The sequence below is a fragment of the Pithys albifrons genome, chromosome 4 (assembly GCF_047495875.1).
Source record: "Pithys albifrons albifrons isolate INPA30051 chromosome 4, PitAlb_v1, whole genome shotgun sequence".
Taxonomy (NCBI): Eukaryota; Metazoa; Chordata; class Aves; order Passeriformes; family Thamnophilidae; genus Pithys; species Pithys albifrons.
This window is the reverse complement of record NC_092461.1, coordinates 83,990,065-84,004,647: the sequence shown is the minus strand read 5'-3', so window position 1 is coordinate 84,004,647 and position 14,583 is coordinate 83,990,065. Positions and strand designations below refer to the sequence as shown.

Here is a 14,583-nt window from a genome sequence, read left to right as displayed (position 1 = left end):
GTGGCGTGATGGGTAGAAGGAGCTTTTCCTTTGAACATCCAGCCCAACACTGGTAGTCGGGGTGCCAGGATGAGCTGTGCCTCAGTGCCAATCACTTCTGAGGCGGCTCGAACTCCTTCATAAGCTGCCAGGATCTCTTTCTCAGTTGGGGTGTAGCTGGCCTCAGATCCTTTGTATCCCTGACTCCAGAATCCCAGTGGTCGTCCTCAAGTCTCCTCAGGTACTTTCTGCCAGAGGCTCCAGGATGGGCCATTTTCCCCGGCTGCAGTGTAGAGCACATTCTTCACATCCTGTCCTGTCCTGACTGGCCCAAGGGCTACTGCATGGGTAATCTCCTGTTTAATCTGCTCAAAGGCTTGTTGTTGTTCAGGGCCCCACTGGAAATCATTTTTCTTCCGTGTCACAAGGTAGAGAGGGCTTACAATCTGACTGTACTCAGGGATATGCATCCTCCAAAAGCCCACGGCACCTAGGAAAGCCTGAGTTTCCTTCTTGCTGGTCGGTGGGGACATAGCTGCTGTTTTGTTGATCACCTCTGTTGGAATCTGACGACGCCCGTCTTGCCACTTCACTCCTAGGAACTGAATTTCCTGAGCAGGTCCCTTGACCTTACTTCGTTTAATGGCAAAACCATTCTGAATTCTTCTCTTTTGTGTTTGGAGTTAACAAGGTGGTGACTTTTTTCAATGTTTTTCTGCAAGAGTAAAAGGAATTAGACATTTTATTTAATTTAGAAATATTCCATGGAAATAATTCATATTCTTTCAGGAGAGAGTGTTTACCAAAAAAGAAAAAGGATATGGTCGAAGTGCCTTGTATCACTTTTTGTAAGAGACATTAATGATGAAGACTGTCATAGAAATGTTATCATTCCACAACCAACAATAAAACAGAACTCACCATTTCGAATCTTGTCAATCTCACTAGGTTTTGCTATTCCCTGTGGTACTGTTCCCTGACACAGAAACTTGTTCAGAAACCTGCATACAAATAGATGAACATCAGATTAGAAAAATGGAAAAGAAAGTCATCTCCACAGATCCCTTTTTTTGTTTGTTTTTGTTTTTTAAGACACAATATACCTGCAGAAATGAGCATCTTTAGATGTAAAGCAGCTCTGGGGCTAAACAGTCATACATTGCTTTTTAGTTCATTGACATAGTGAGGATAAGGCTCATGAAGGGAGCTCAGTATGTTTGATTCTGGTCTATCAGCAGCAGGGCTCCTGTTTATGTGGATCTAATACTAACAAGAACACATCTTGACTAAGTCCTACTGAAGCAACTTGTATGATCACTATCAATAATCTGTGTTTTAAAGCCACCCAAACTGTTGTATTGATTTTTCTACACTTTCATCTACTTTATAGAACAAATTTAGTGACACTGAGAAACAGGTTAAAAAAAACTTTCACCATATTACAGGAACAGTATCATAACACTGTAATGTAAAATAAAACACTGCAATCATTTTTGTCATCCTAGAAAGTGGGGAGTTTGATAAAATTATCACAGTGCTTACTTCTAAAAAGATGAAAAAAGAAATCCAAGTTCTCAAAGAAAACTTCTATTGAGTGTCGCAGTCTTGGTCTCTTTGGGAAGGGACCAGACCAGCGACGGGGTTCGCAGACTGCCGACTGAGTTGTCGTTCGCCGGGTTCCTAGGCCCTAGGTAAAGTTTGCCTCGCGATGAGAGAACAAACACCCAGGAGCCAAGGACTGTCTGTGATGACCAGTCTGATCGCCAGAGCTGATCGGAGCTGATCCAAGCTGATCCAACTGTATTAAGGGGAACAGGGGTTTATATAACTTGGGATAGGGAAGGTTCTAGAAAGGGGGCGGAGCTAAGGCGGAGCATGCAAATCCGCCAACAACTATAGGGTAGAAGAACTGAGGGGGAGTGAACTGGGGTGTGGACTGATGACAGGCAGGGCAAGGCCTGCCCCCTAGAGGGAGCCGGCCAATGGTAGCTGCACCCTTGGTGACAGCTCCTGCCTGCCTGGGGAAGGTTCTGGAACAGGGGGAGACAGAGACAACTTTAATTCAACAAAAAATGGGGGATAGAACTGGTAATTGAGAAAGTCCTTTAGTACAAAGTCACTGTCCGGGTTCGGGAGAGTCTTCCTGGACCTTCCACACGTCAAACTCCGTTCTGCGATCCCTTGCCCTCCTCCACTCCTGCATATCTATGTAGTCCCCATCTCCAACAATTGAGTTTTGTTGAACTCATAACAGTATCTTTCAATAGTATATATCTCAGCTTTCCTTTTTCATTCCAAACAGACTGTCTTGGTTTGAGATAAGCAACTGCCAACCCCCCCAAGCACAGAGAGAAAAGCCTCCCTCCTAACACCAGGGAAAGGGAGGAAAAGAGAGGGGAAAGGAAAAAAAACACTTCAAACCGCATTTATACTAAATCTACATATATTTTTCACAGAAAGAAAGAGACAATTAGAAGAGAGTACAAATATACACTCACACAAGTCTACAACAACAAGTTCCCCACCTCAACTTCATAACGAACACACAAATTCTACTGTCTTAACTACACATTACTTAAGAAGAAGCTTATTCCCCAGGGAGACAAACCCAAGCAGAAAGGAGAGACCCAGAACAACACGTTTTACTTTCCTGAGGTACCCTGTGAGCCAGTGGTGGGCCTGGTCCTCTCCATCCCCCCTGGGACAGCATCGTGCATCCTCCCAAGAGGAGGGCTGAGAAGCGACTGCCTTAACCACTCCCACACTGGTTCCTGCTTCCCTGGAGATGATGTCATAATGTGGTATGGAATACAAACTTACTGGCTAGAAGAGGTCAGCTGTTAGCTCAGCCCAGCTCAAGTCAGCTGACAGCTTTGGCCTAGTCCACACTTCAGAGCCCAAATCTAGGCCCACCTAGGTGAACCCATAACACAGACACAAACATTTTCTTCCTTTTCTGCTAGCTTTCAGCTGAGAAAGCTAAAATTTTTGGGCAAAATCAAGTTTTGGACATGTTCCTAAGTGGTAGCCTAAATGAAGTGCATTTTCTTTTAAGGGCACCAGCCTCAAAATAATGGTGGTTCATCATGGGTTCTGGGACTACAAGCAGTTTTTAAGATAGAGGTGGGCTTACTGTGTACAGAGACTGAAATTCTTCAGTATTGGTGATGAGGTATTCCAGATACCTGAGAGCTGAATCAGACAGGATTCAGTTTCCTACTAAAAATGGATTAAAAGCTTATTTTGAGGAACCTGCTTTGTTCCTGAAGGCTACCTCAGTAAGAACACTCTGACTTTTCCAGACATGAAGTAGACTTTGTAATTCAATTTCCCCTCAGACTTCTTTCAATCAGACAGGTAAGCAAGCAGCAGAACAGTTTTAGACTAGGCTTGAAGGATGAGGCCAGTATTTCTGTTGCCTTTTCAACAGCAACATGACCCATCATCCTCCCCCTCCAGCACCAAGCTCCTGAACAGCTGACAGCTTTCCTGCTGGTTGTCATGTGTAATTGTTATGCTCAATTAGGCCCAGAGCTACAGAGGGAGAAGGCATATTTATGCTCTTATAGAAAAAAATCCATATTTTTATTCTTATGCAAGGTACAGTATTTGTGAGAGAATAATGGAAACTCTTTTGTGCAGCTAAAAATTACCACTATTTTAGGTCCTGTAATTACCACTGTTTTAACACATGCAAGGTCCTAATTTTTTCTCTATGGCCTCTTTTTATTGTCATTATCCAAAAGAATAAATCCCTGTTACAGCAATAGTCATCATCTTCCTGAAAGCTACAGCAGGATGGGTGAGGGAGAGGATCATGTTATTGTCAGACTACCACACTGCCCATTTTGGTCGTTATCAGCTGCCTAAATGATATTTCCCTTAGGTACTCTAAAGGCATAAAATCATATTTTATAATATTCCACACCATCAGATAACTGTTTTAAACAAGTGCCAGTGACATCTTTCCTACCTCCCATTTTTAACAGTACAGTTTGTATGCTGATGTCCTATACAGATCCATGAATTATTGATGAACAACAAAAATGGTAAAAGGTCACTCAAATTTCAGAAGTCTTCATTTGTAGAGACTCCATATAATAGCACACGAGGAAGTGTTTTGTCTTCTACTCGTTATTACATGAGGTTTACATTTGACAAATATATTCACTGAAATATGGTCTTATTGCAAATTTAAAAACAATTAGTAAATAGTAATTGTTTATATCCTTACAATTGATTTTTTTTACTTATTTTTGAGCCTTTGCACTAAGGTTTGTGAGAGTATTAACGATAAAAATGTCCCTCTTACAAGGTTTATTTAAGAGATAACTATACTCAAACCATGTAGGAAAGAACAGACCAGAAACAGCTTTGCAGATTCTACAGTAGAAACATTTCTTCTTTTTGTAATTCAGTTTGAGTTTACAAATCCAGTTGATCACATGATATTCATAGGAATATTCATGCCTCCATTGGGGGACCAAGTGCTATGAATAATACTTAGAAGTGAAAAATTTTCTGTGTTTTTATGAGTGAAAGAAATGACTGAAGGTTAAATTAAAATGATCACAGTCACACTATTAAGGCACTTTCCAGTAATATGTGTGTTTCTATGAAAAGCTATATTTCATCAGAAAACATACTATGAATCTCTTAATTAATGTGTTCCATAAGAGAATGTAGTAGAAAATAGTTATTCTGAATGTTATTTCAAGCTTAAGTACTGAGTTGACCACAACCACTTCTGAATTCATACAAAAATCATTATAATATCATTCAATAGTGTTGCTGTATGCCTGAGTTAAAATGCTATATATGCTTGCATTTTAAGTGAATACTTTTTAGTCTTCACATGAATGTTTCCACTATTTAAGGGTATACTATAAAACATCCTATGCTTATTCAAATACGTGTACAAAAAACATGCCCTTGTTCTACCTCTCAGGATTTCTCTTTTTTTCTGATACATTTGCAAAGAAGATTCTCATTTTAAAAAAATGAAAAAAGTCTCATTATAGACTTTTTTGTTAAAGACTTTACTGAAAATCAGGGAAGAATGAGAAGAAATGAACCCTAAACAATTGCAACACAAACTATTCAAAATCTTTTGCATATACCAATATGCATATACAGACATGGATTTTACCACCCAACCCCTCTCTGATCTCAGCTGTATATCTGTGTGCCATGACAGGATCTTTGAACATTAATTAAAGCTAAATTTCTGCAGATAATGCAGTGCAACCTGAGCTCTGGAGAGCTGCCATTGTAACAAACTCTTTTAGTTTAAATACAATTTTAGCATAACAGTCACATTAATCCATAGAATATATATGTATGTAGTATAATAATTACATGAAATATGATGTGTATAACAGGAATGAATGTCATACAATTTCTGTTTTTTCTTACCCTCTTAGCAACTCCCCGAGTGGAAAAACAGGGTGAATCAGGTTCCTTTACGGAGAAGTGCAAAGTGAGGAGGAGGAAGGCTGCAACCTCATTTTTCAAGGCCAGCTAGCAGCTAGTCTGGCTCCATGCCCAGCAAGCCACCAATTCAGTTACAAGCAACCTGAAAGTTCATTCAGGAGTGTGTAGTCATTATGTAATAGTGTGAAATAATCATTTCATATTCATAATCATAATAATTACTTGTGTGCAATTATGGAATTAAATATAATTTTATTATGAAAATTATCATACAAGATGTCAGAATCTTTAGCCAACTTTAGGCAACTTTAGGCAACTGTAGCCACCTCAAGGAAATATTGATCTGACCACTGTCATACGACTTTCCCAAATGTTTTATTTTTCATATTTTGCCTCTATCCCTTCTTATTCTGCAGCCAACAAATAATAGACAGAAAAGGCCATGTGGATTTTTTCCTAAAAGAAAAGAATCTAGCAGTGATGCACCATTCAAACATACTCAGCTGGAGGCTGAAATGCCTTTGATGTTATATGGCAGTTGACAGAAATATATTAAAGGAGATAGTGTATTCACCAAACATGATTCTAGTTTTCTACAGTCAGCTGTAAAATGCCTGTCTTCACAATTGTGTGGTATTCCTTGTCTTCTCGCATGTTTATTTCCTATGAGGAAGAGAGATCAACTTCTAACTCGGAGATTAAGGCTCATTTGATCAGAGACTCACGTTACCATGACAACACAAGTGGGATCAAAGTCAATTCTGTGAAAGACAACTGAGCTGATGTCAGCTGCCTCCTCACAAAAATCCAGCAGAGCCTCAAACAATTTTTTACCATTCAAGGGACATCTGGGCTTCTCCAGCATTTCCTTACCCATTTGCACGGGCAGACAGGTTGGTCCTTCGAGGCTCATGAATATATGTCCTGAGCAGTACCAAAAGAATTAAATCTCTGGCAGATGAGAAGAGAGGGCTGCATGACAGTTGATTCTTGACATACCTTGTATACATTGATTTCCCTCTGAACACATTTTTGAGTGAGCCCTGTCAATTTGCATTTCAAAATGTGTAGTCAGTGAATTTGTAAACTCCTGATGACAAACATTTTATAAGAATGTTTCAATTTATAGGTTCTTCCAGAGGTTTCTGTATTCACTTTTCAAGAACTGTGTAAGGTGTGTATCCTGTGTAAGGATACCATAATATAATGTCTATAAACGCATGATTTAGCAAGAAAAATGCAACTACAATTTCATTGCCTTAAAAACAAAGATGGAATATTACAATGGTATGCTCCAAGGGAAAAAATTATCGATTCAAATTTCAAAAGTATTTTCCTAACCTTAACTTGGACCTGGAATAAGAGCAATTAGAAGCACTCCATAACATAATAGACCCCCTGCATCATGCTTTTTATTTAATTAACTAAAGAAAAATTAACAACTTAATAATGGAATTTTTCAGAGACAAAATTCCTAGACTTGTTTGTTGAAAATAATATTATTTTAAAGTAAATGTAAAATATCAGATCTTCAATAGATGCAAATTCTTTGCCTCATGATAAAGATTTATTTTACTTCTACTGGCACCATTATAGAGTTTAGATCCTTTGACACAAGAATGTTTTAATACAGCTATGATAGTTAGACATGTCTAAAGATTATTTAAACTATTTTTTTGCAAGGAATCCCTATCTCAGAAAAGGATCATTAATACATTCTACTAAATTACCTTTTTTAGGCAATGTTTAATCTGTGCCCATGTCCAGTAAGTTCCCATTTTATAAATTGGACCACTGTGTTCAGTGTGACCTTGTAGAAAGCACCTTTGCAGGCACAGACCAGAGCATGCCTGTGGACAACAAGCCAGCCATGAACCAGCATTGCACCTTCATGGCAGTGAAGGCAAAGAGCCTCCTGGACTGGAACAGGAAGGACATTGCAAACAGATCTAGGGAGGTGGTTCTTCCCTTCTGCTTAGCACCACTGCCATGGTTTAGGAATGATATTCTCCAATTTAGTACTCCCACTAAAAATAACCACACACTGCTCTCCCTTTGCCTCTCCAATTGGTGGCCCAAAGGGCAGAGATCATAGGTTAAGAACAATTTACTGGAAACAGCAATGAGATAAAAAATCAAAGAGTAACAGCAGCAATAATAACAACAAAAGGTATAAGAAAAGAAATTATTCACACAGAAAAAAACTCCCAATAATAGACAATACTGGACAGCTCCCTCCATCACATTTTATCAACTGAAAGGAACCCCTTCTTCCCAGAAGAGAGCCCCTTCTCCCATCCCCAGCAATGATGTGAGGTGCTATAGAATAAATTCTGTTCCTTACCCATGTCCCATCCCAGCTACTGCAAAAAATTAACCCTGTCCTGGCCAGAACCAGGACAAACAGTAAGACATGTCTCTAGTGCTGAATCTAGTTCTGGGCTCCCTAGAACAAAAAAGATAGGGAAAGAGTCCAGTTCACTGGAGACAGCCCAATGAAGAGCCACAAACACGAGTAAGGTAAGATCTTGGAACGTGCTGTATATGAGAAGAAGGTGAGAGAGCTAGAGGTGCTTAGCTTGCAGAAGAGAAGTCTCAGGGGCATCTTATCAATATGTATAAACACCAGCTGGGGATGGGAGGAAGGAGTGGTAGGGAACAAAAAAGTTAGGAAATAAGCTGTGCTTCACTCAATGCATGATATGGCTGGCAGCTCTGGGACTGATAAAGCTTGTTTTATTAACACTTGCAGTTTTCAAGGCAGTCTGATAAGAATAATTAAACTTCAGAGATTTAGGCATTCATTACAGTACAGGGCAAGATATACCACGTTTCTGTGAAGATTTTACTATCTGATCTCAAGTAGGAAGTGCAGTATCTCAGAAACTAATTTTGAAAAGCTGCTACGAAGCCAGTTCTTTCTCCTTTACAAGTAGTTGATCTCCAGCTAAGCCATCAGTGCAATTTAAACTTTCTAGGTTTAAATGCAGGGGAGAATGAGCCATTCCCTTGTGTAAGCAAGTCTTTGTACCTAGGACAAGAATATTAAAATCAGAGCTTATCATACAGCTGTGAACACTACAGAAAATTTCTTTTTTCCATGTAAATATTGAAAAGAATAAAAGTCTGCTTAGGGACCACACAATAACAAAAGATCAAGAGAGATAAAAGGCAATAAATTAACAAAGAAAATATAGGAAGGAATAGTGAGTCAAAATATAATAAAAAAGGGGGGTAGGGGGTGGAATACACCTCCATGGGAGATTTAGATTATTTAGATACGAAAAAAAAATTATAGAAAATGCCACCAGCACAGTAAAGTCATGAAACAGAAAGGAGCAAAAGAAGTAATTAAACTATGTAACCAAATAAGAAGAAAATTAGAAAGAAAATTTTAAGAAGAAACAAAAGAAGTGAGGAAGATTTCACTCCAAGGAGCACAGTAGATAGAAGTCTAGAATTTTCTCCATATTCCCATCTATGGTAGAGATCATTTGTTTGAAGCCCTATTGTAGGATATAGACAGGAAAGAGGATGGTGGTCTCTGCAATGTGTGAAGGACAAAAATATTGCATCACTAAAAAAATTGAGAGTATTAGCACATGAGTTTCCAAGTAATTGAGGTATGGAAGGTCCCATCAATGACATTTGTAAATGTTGAACCCCACTGAAACTATTGAAATCGCAGTGAACTAGAAAACAATCATTTCAGATGCTTAGTCAAGCTCTGTCACATAAACCCCATTCTTACACACACCCCTTACCCTACTCATCTGTCACATTTTACTTTTCCCATAACAGATGAAGGTCTAAACACCTAGTGAAAAAAAATCTAGATTAAAATTGATCCAGATTTTTTTTTAAGGGAAGTTCTAGTGCTTTGGCTAGTGCCAGAACAAGGAAAGAAGCCAGACAAGAATGGTAGATGACTATGGTGGACAGTGGTGTCCCTCACAAATAGATAATAGGCAGATGGTACAGCATTTTCTTGCAATGCTGAATTATAACGTCCCTTAAATTGCCTTAAGTCTGCCTTGCTAGATGCAGCTGACACTGCAAAATCATATAGCTAATTTACCTAGGTGTAACTGCAAGGATTGTGAAAAGGGCTGAAAAGACCTTTCACTGTTGGGAACAGGGAGAATGGGGTGGATAATCATCACTGCAAGCTAATACTCCTTGGCCAGCGTCTTCACAGAATATGGAAGATGTATGAAGCACCATTTTTAGAAACAAGTGAAAGGCTCTCAAAAAAAATGAAAAATAGTAAGCCCGTACAGAACTTAAATGTCCTTGAAGATGATATATTCATCTTTCAGGATACAAGGCAATCTAATAGGAAATTATGACAATGAGCACATTTCCAAAGGTGTCTACCACAATGGTTGGGAGCTGCTATCAAGTACCTCTGCTTCCTGGGGACCCTTAGACCCAGGGGCAGATGCCTATGACTTTTCAGCCCCATTTGTTCTTTTGTTCTACCATTCTGATGGGTAAAACATGACAATCCAAGTGTTTTAAAGTCATCTAGCTCCCATACCATAAACTACAAAGCTCCACTTCAGTCCTGGAGAAGAGTTTACTCCAAAACAATTAATTTGAAAAGTGTTCTTGTTTTCAAACAGGGTGTTTTAATGATGTTCTGTTTACCCGAAAATATGCTAAGAAATTTTTTTATGCTAATTTAATTGCAGCTAAAAGACTCAACCACCTGTAACACTTTCAGCATGTTTGGAAAATTTATGTGAGGAATTAATTCAGCTGTTTCTCTTCTAGCAGTTCTGAACCCGGCAAAAGGCCTACATTGTCTCTGAAACTCCACCGCTGAAAGCTCCAATGTTCACACAGGTAATCAGAAGGCTAAACCATGGGCTTTCACACAAGAAAGGAAGTTTATTTTGGGAACACTACACAGCTGCCAGAACTCACAGCTGAGTGGTAAAAAAACACACACCAAATGCAAGTTTCTCAGCCATGTTTATCAAGTGCCTTTTGACCCACCCAGTGTCATTTGTGAGTCATTCCTTTTCTCTCCTCTTCTCTTCCCCTACTTGTGAGCAAAGGAATGTTTTCTATATCTCTTAGCTGAGTAACAGCTCCTGAAGGAAAGACAAGGAGTGGTTGTTCTCACACAAGAGGTTTCTTGAGCAAAGAGAAGTTTCCAAACCATTTACCTCCTAGACCATTTCTTGCTCAGGGCCCCCTCAACACCCACAAGCATGCAGGGTGTTCACATGCATGGCTGTCCTAGTTAGAGCAGCCAGGACCAGCTATTATTGTGTGTGTGTGTAACCAAAACTGTGTATTCTACACCCTCTCTATCATTTCAAACAAACCATTAATAATGGATCATTTGCAGCAGCTGCCCAGGGCACACCTGACCCCTCAGGATACAAGCTGGGTGTTAGAGAACCCTGTGAGACAGAGTCTTCACATCTATGACTCAGGTGTGATAACTCCCCTCCGGGGAGGCATTGGCACCTTCACACCCAGCCTGAGAGGTAATGTCTGCTAATGGACTATCCCAGAGTTAAATCACCCATTGTGAAACTTCTGGCTCTGGGGAAGGTACTGGGCATTCCCATCTGAACCTACGCATATATAATCTTGGGGTTTGGGGAATTCTGGTACCACTCATCAGATCCAGAGGAGGACCAGAACCTCAACAGGACTGCCACTCTCAACCAGACTGTGACCATCATCTGCACCAACAGGTTTTCTCCATTCCTTTTACTTTGGATTTAAAAGGACCATGTGGGGCTAAATACAGGGGCTAACAAGCACCATCCTGTTTGAGCCCCAAGGTGCAGGGTTATGCTTCTGGGTTTTGTGGGTTAAGACCAATTTCTCTTTGTATCATTGCATTTATTATAATGTTTTTATTAAATTGTAACTCTGATTTTAATCTCTTTTTGAGTTGGGTTCATTTCTCCTGCCGGTTTACCTTTAAACCATCACAATGGCCTTCTGGGCTTTGCAGCCCTGATGTAGTATCTGGCTCTTTTCACTTTAATTCTTTTAACAGGGGAAGAGGGACTTTCATAGCCTTGCAAACCAAGGTGCTGGAGGAACTAACCCAAAAAAGTCAGTCAAAATAAAATGCTGCTCCTGTTTCTACATGTTATAGTGAGGAGGAAAACAGGAACAGTGATGCTGAATACATCAGTACTGGTGTCAAAGCTGGTACATAACAAACTGCATAGATCAATTTATATGACTGAAAGCAGTTATTTTCAGACATCAAGCAGCATTACCAAATGAATGGTAACATCCAGTTACCTTTAGTACTGTTTGCAAGGTTTTCTATACATCTGTGACAATATGATACTTTCTCACTCTCTTGTGGGGTTGGTTTGTTGTGGGGTTTTTTTGTTTAGGTTGGGGTTTTTTTTTAATTTTAATTTTTTCTTTGTGGTAGGTGACAATTAAAAATAAGAGCTAGGGAAGTAGCCAGTAGGCAATACTGTATGCTCTGATGAGGGAAAAGAGAACAGTGTTTGAAAGTAGGAGTAAACTGAGGAATAGATGCTTTCCCAGTGTTATTTCCATGCACAATATCAAATCTTCCCTGCTGTGTGCACACATGCACTAAAATCTCATTCACATCTGTACAGAAGTGAGTCTCATTTTTTATTGCTTGCCTGTTTACACAGGCTGAACAAGATGATGAAGAGAGCCACTGTCATGATGAGTATAATTTAAATAAAACTTTCTTGCCTTCAGAGGATTTTCCTTATTGGACTGTAGACAAGCTATAAAGTAGGATTTATTCTTTTCTTAAATATCCATGCATAAAGCAAGGGGCAGACAGCAAGTGCCAGGATGTGGAAATGTGCAGAAAGCTCTGCTTCTCTGCACCTATTGGAGATAAACAGCTGGTAAAAGAATCTTTATTCAGTTGTGTCACTAAAGGGAATTGTACAGACAAAAGGATGAGCAACCGCACTGCTTCTGCAAACAGTTGCATTTATAGCTGAGAAAACATTGCATTATTTAGGCCTTATTTGTCATATAAGCCCTGGCGGGGCTGCGAGCCATGAGAGGCTGCAAGCTGAGCCAGGGCTGCGAGCCGTCGGGGCTGCTTCTGCCTCTGCTGCTTGCCTGTGCTGCTGTCGGGGCTGCTTCCGAGGCTGCCAAAGCTGTCAGGACTGGTGCTAAGGGTCACATGGTGAACTGTAGTACTTCTGTGTGACCGAGGAGAAAGACATGAAGAGAAGCCCACGTAAGCTGCTGATGTGTGGTGGGACACTGCCGTTTGAGTGGAATGTTTGAAGTTTCGTCGTGTGAGTGATGCCGAAAGGGTTTTTTTTAATTTTTCAATTTTCATATTTTGTAGATTTTAGGAACACAGTAGATGTCATGCTGTAGATTTTAGTGAATTAATATTTAGCAGCTTGTAGCATAAAGTCCTTCTATCTCTACCCCTGCTCCAGAACAGGCAGCTGAGATCTGCCAGCTATTTAGTCTCTTCCTCAAGGTACCTGATTAAAGCATATCAGAAGAGAACATAAACATGGAGCAGTGTGACCCGAAGCCCTGGAGAGCGTCCAAGAGACCTTTGTGTGCTGAAGAAGAGGAGGTGGATGAAGACAGAGGGTCCCAATGACCCCAGCCCCAATTCAACAGGGGTGGGAACTGGGAGGGGACAGAGGTGGAACTGGACATGTGGACAGTAGTGATTGGATAGGTTATATTAAAGAAGCTATAGAACTTAGAGCTTGCTTGCGCGCGCGCCTCGATGTATTCCTGGATGAGCGGGGTTGCTCATTAAAGTGCCTGCCCATTATCTTATCTCCTACAAAACTTGGCTCGGAGTCTTTTTTACAGACTTTCACGGCAACATGAGTGCCGATGTGCCCAAGAGCCGAGCTGATGAGGAACATCACACCCTGGACTGGCTGGGGGTGGGGGGTGGGGGGTGTTCTAGCTCTATGGGCCGGTGATGCCACCTGTAGGTGGATGAGGCCAAGGGATGGATTTAACTGTGAACACTATCCTTAAGGTTATCCACAGCTGTGAAATGGTTTTGCTGTTGTAGGACCCCAGTGAACAAAAAGAGAAGAAGAGCTGCGGAACCCCTGCAGAGAATCCTGCAGCAACCCACAGGGGCCAGAGCTGTCGCTGGCGGGGCTGCCAGCGAGCCGGGGCTGTGAGCCACCAGGGCTGTGAGCTGCCAGGTCTGTGAGCCACCAGGGCTGTGAGCTGCCAGGTCTGTGAGCCGCCAGGGCTGTGAGCTGCCAGGTCTGTGAGCCACCAGGGCTTTGAGCCGCCAGGTCTGTGAGCCACCAGGGCTGCGAGCGAGCCGGGGCTGTGAGCGAGCCGGGGCTGCGAGTGAGCCGGGGCTGCGAGCCGCCAGGGCTGTGAGCTGCCAGGTCTGTGAGCCACCAGGGCTGCGAGCGAGCCGGGGCTGTGAGCCGCCAGGGCTGCGAGCCGCCAGGGCTGTGAGCCGCCAGGGCTGTGAGCTGCCAGGGCTGTGAGCTGCCAGGGCTGTGGGCTGCTGGGGCGGCTGCTTCTGCCTCTGCTGCTTACCTGTGCTGCTGTCAGGGCTGCTTCCGAGGTTGCCAAAGCTGTTGGGACTGCTGCTAAGGGCGATAGTAACCTCAGTGGGAAAATAGAGACTCCTAAGAAAAGACGACCCTAGTGAAAAGACATGAACCATCAAAGATGGCCTAAGCTGAACTGCTCTGCTCCCATCTATAATATCTACCCCATCCTAATGGACTCTTAGTTATAATATGGAGGGGTGGAAAACAGCCCTGGAAAGAATAAAGACTGTTTAAGCATGGAAATTGGTAAATTTAAGATATGAGTGATGCAATATGGTATGGAATAAGGGGTGGAATGTCATAGGTTCACCTAGGTGGGCCTAAATTTGAGTTTTTCAAGTTCAGACTAGGCCTGGAGCTGTCAGCTGATCTAAGCTGGGCTAAGCCAACAGCTGACTCCTCCTAGCCAATAGTGGTTTATTCCATACCATATTATGTCACCATTTTCCAGGGAAGTAGAATCAGTGTGGGAGTTGTTTAGTCAGTGGCCTTACAGCATTCTTCCTGGGAGGACACACACGGTGCAGTCCCAGGAGAGATGGGGAGGACCAGGCCTAGCACTGGCCCAGCAGTTGTTTTGGGAAGTAAAATATTTGTTGTGGCTTCTCTCTCTGTTCGGGTCTGG

At 41.5% G+C, this 14,583-nt stretch overlaps 1 long non-coding RNA gene across 1 annotated transcript in view; it reads right to left on the bottom strand.

Annotated features, from left to right (window-relative positions):
• Positions 1–915: 915 nt before the first annotated feature.
• LOC139670980 (uncharacterized) overlaps positions 916–14,583 on the bottom strand; it is a 77,829-nt gene continuing 64,161 nt past the window's right edge. The window contains exon 4 of the long non-coding RNA XR_011697620.1: positions 916–980. This is a non-coding gene — a long non-coding RNA (uncharacterized lncRNA). The remainder of the gene's footprint in view (positions 981–14,583) is intronic.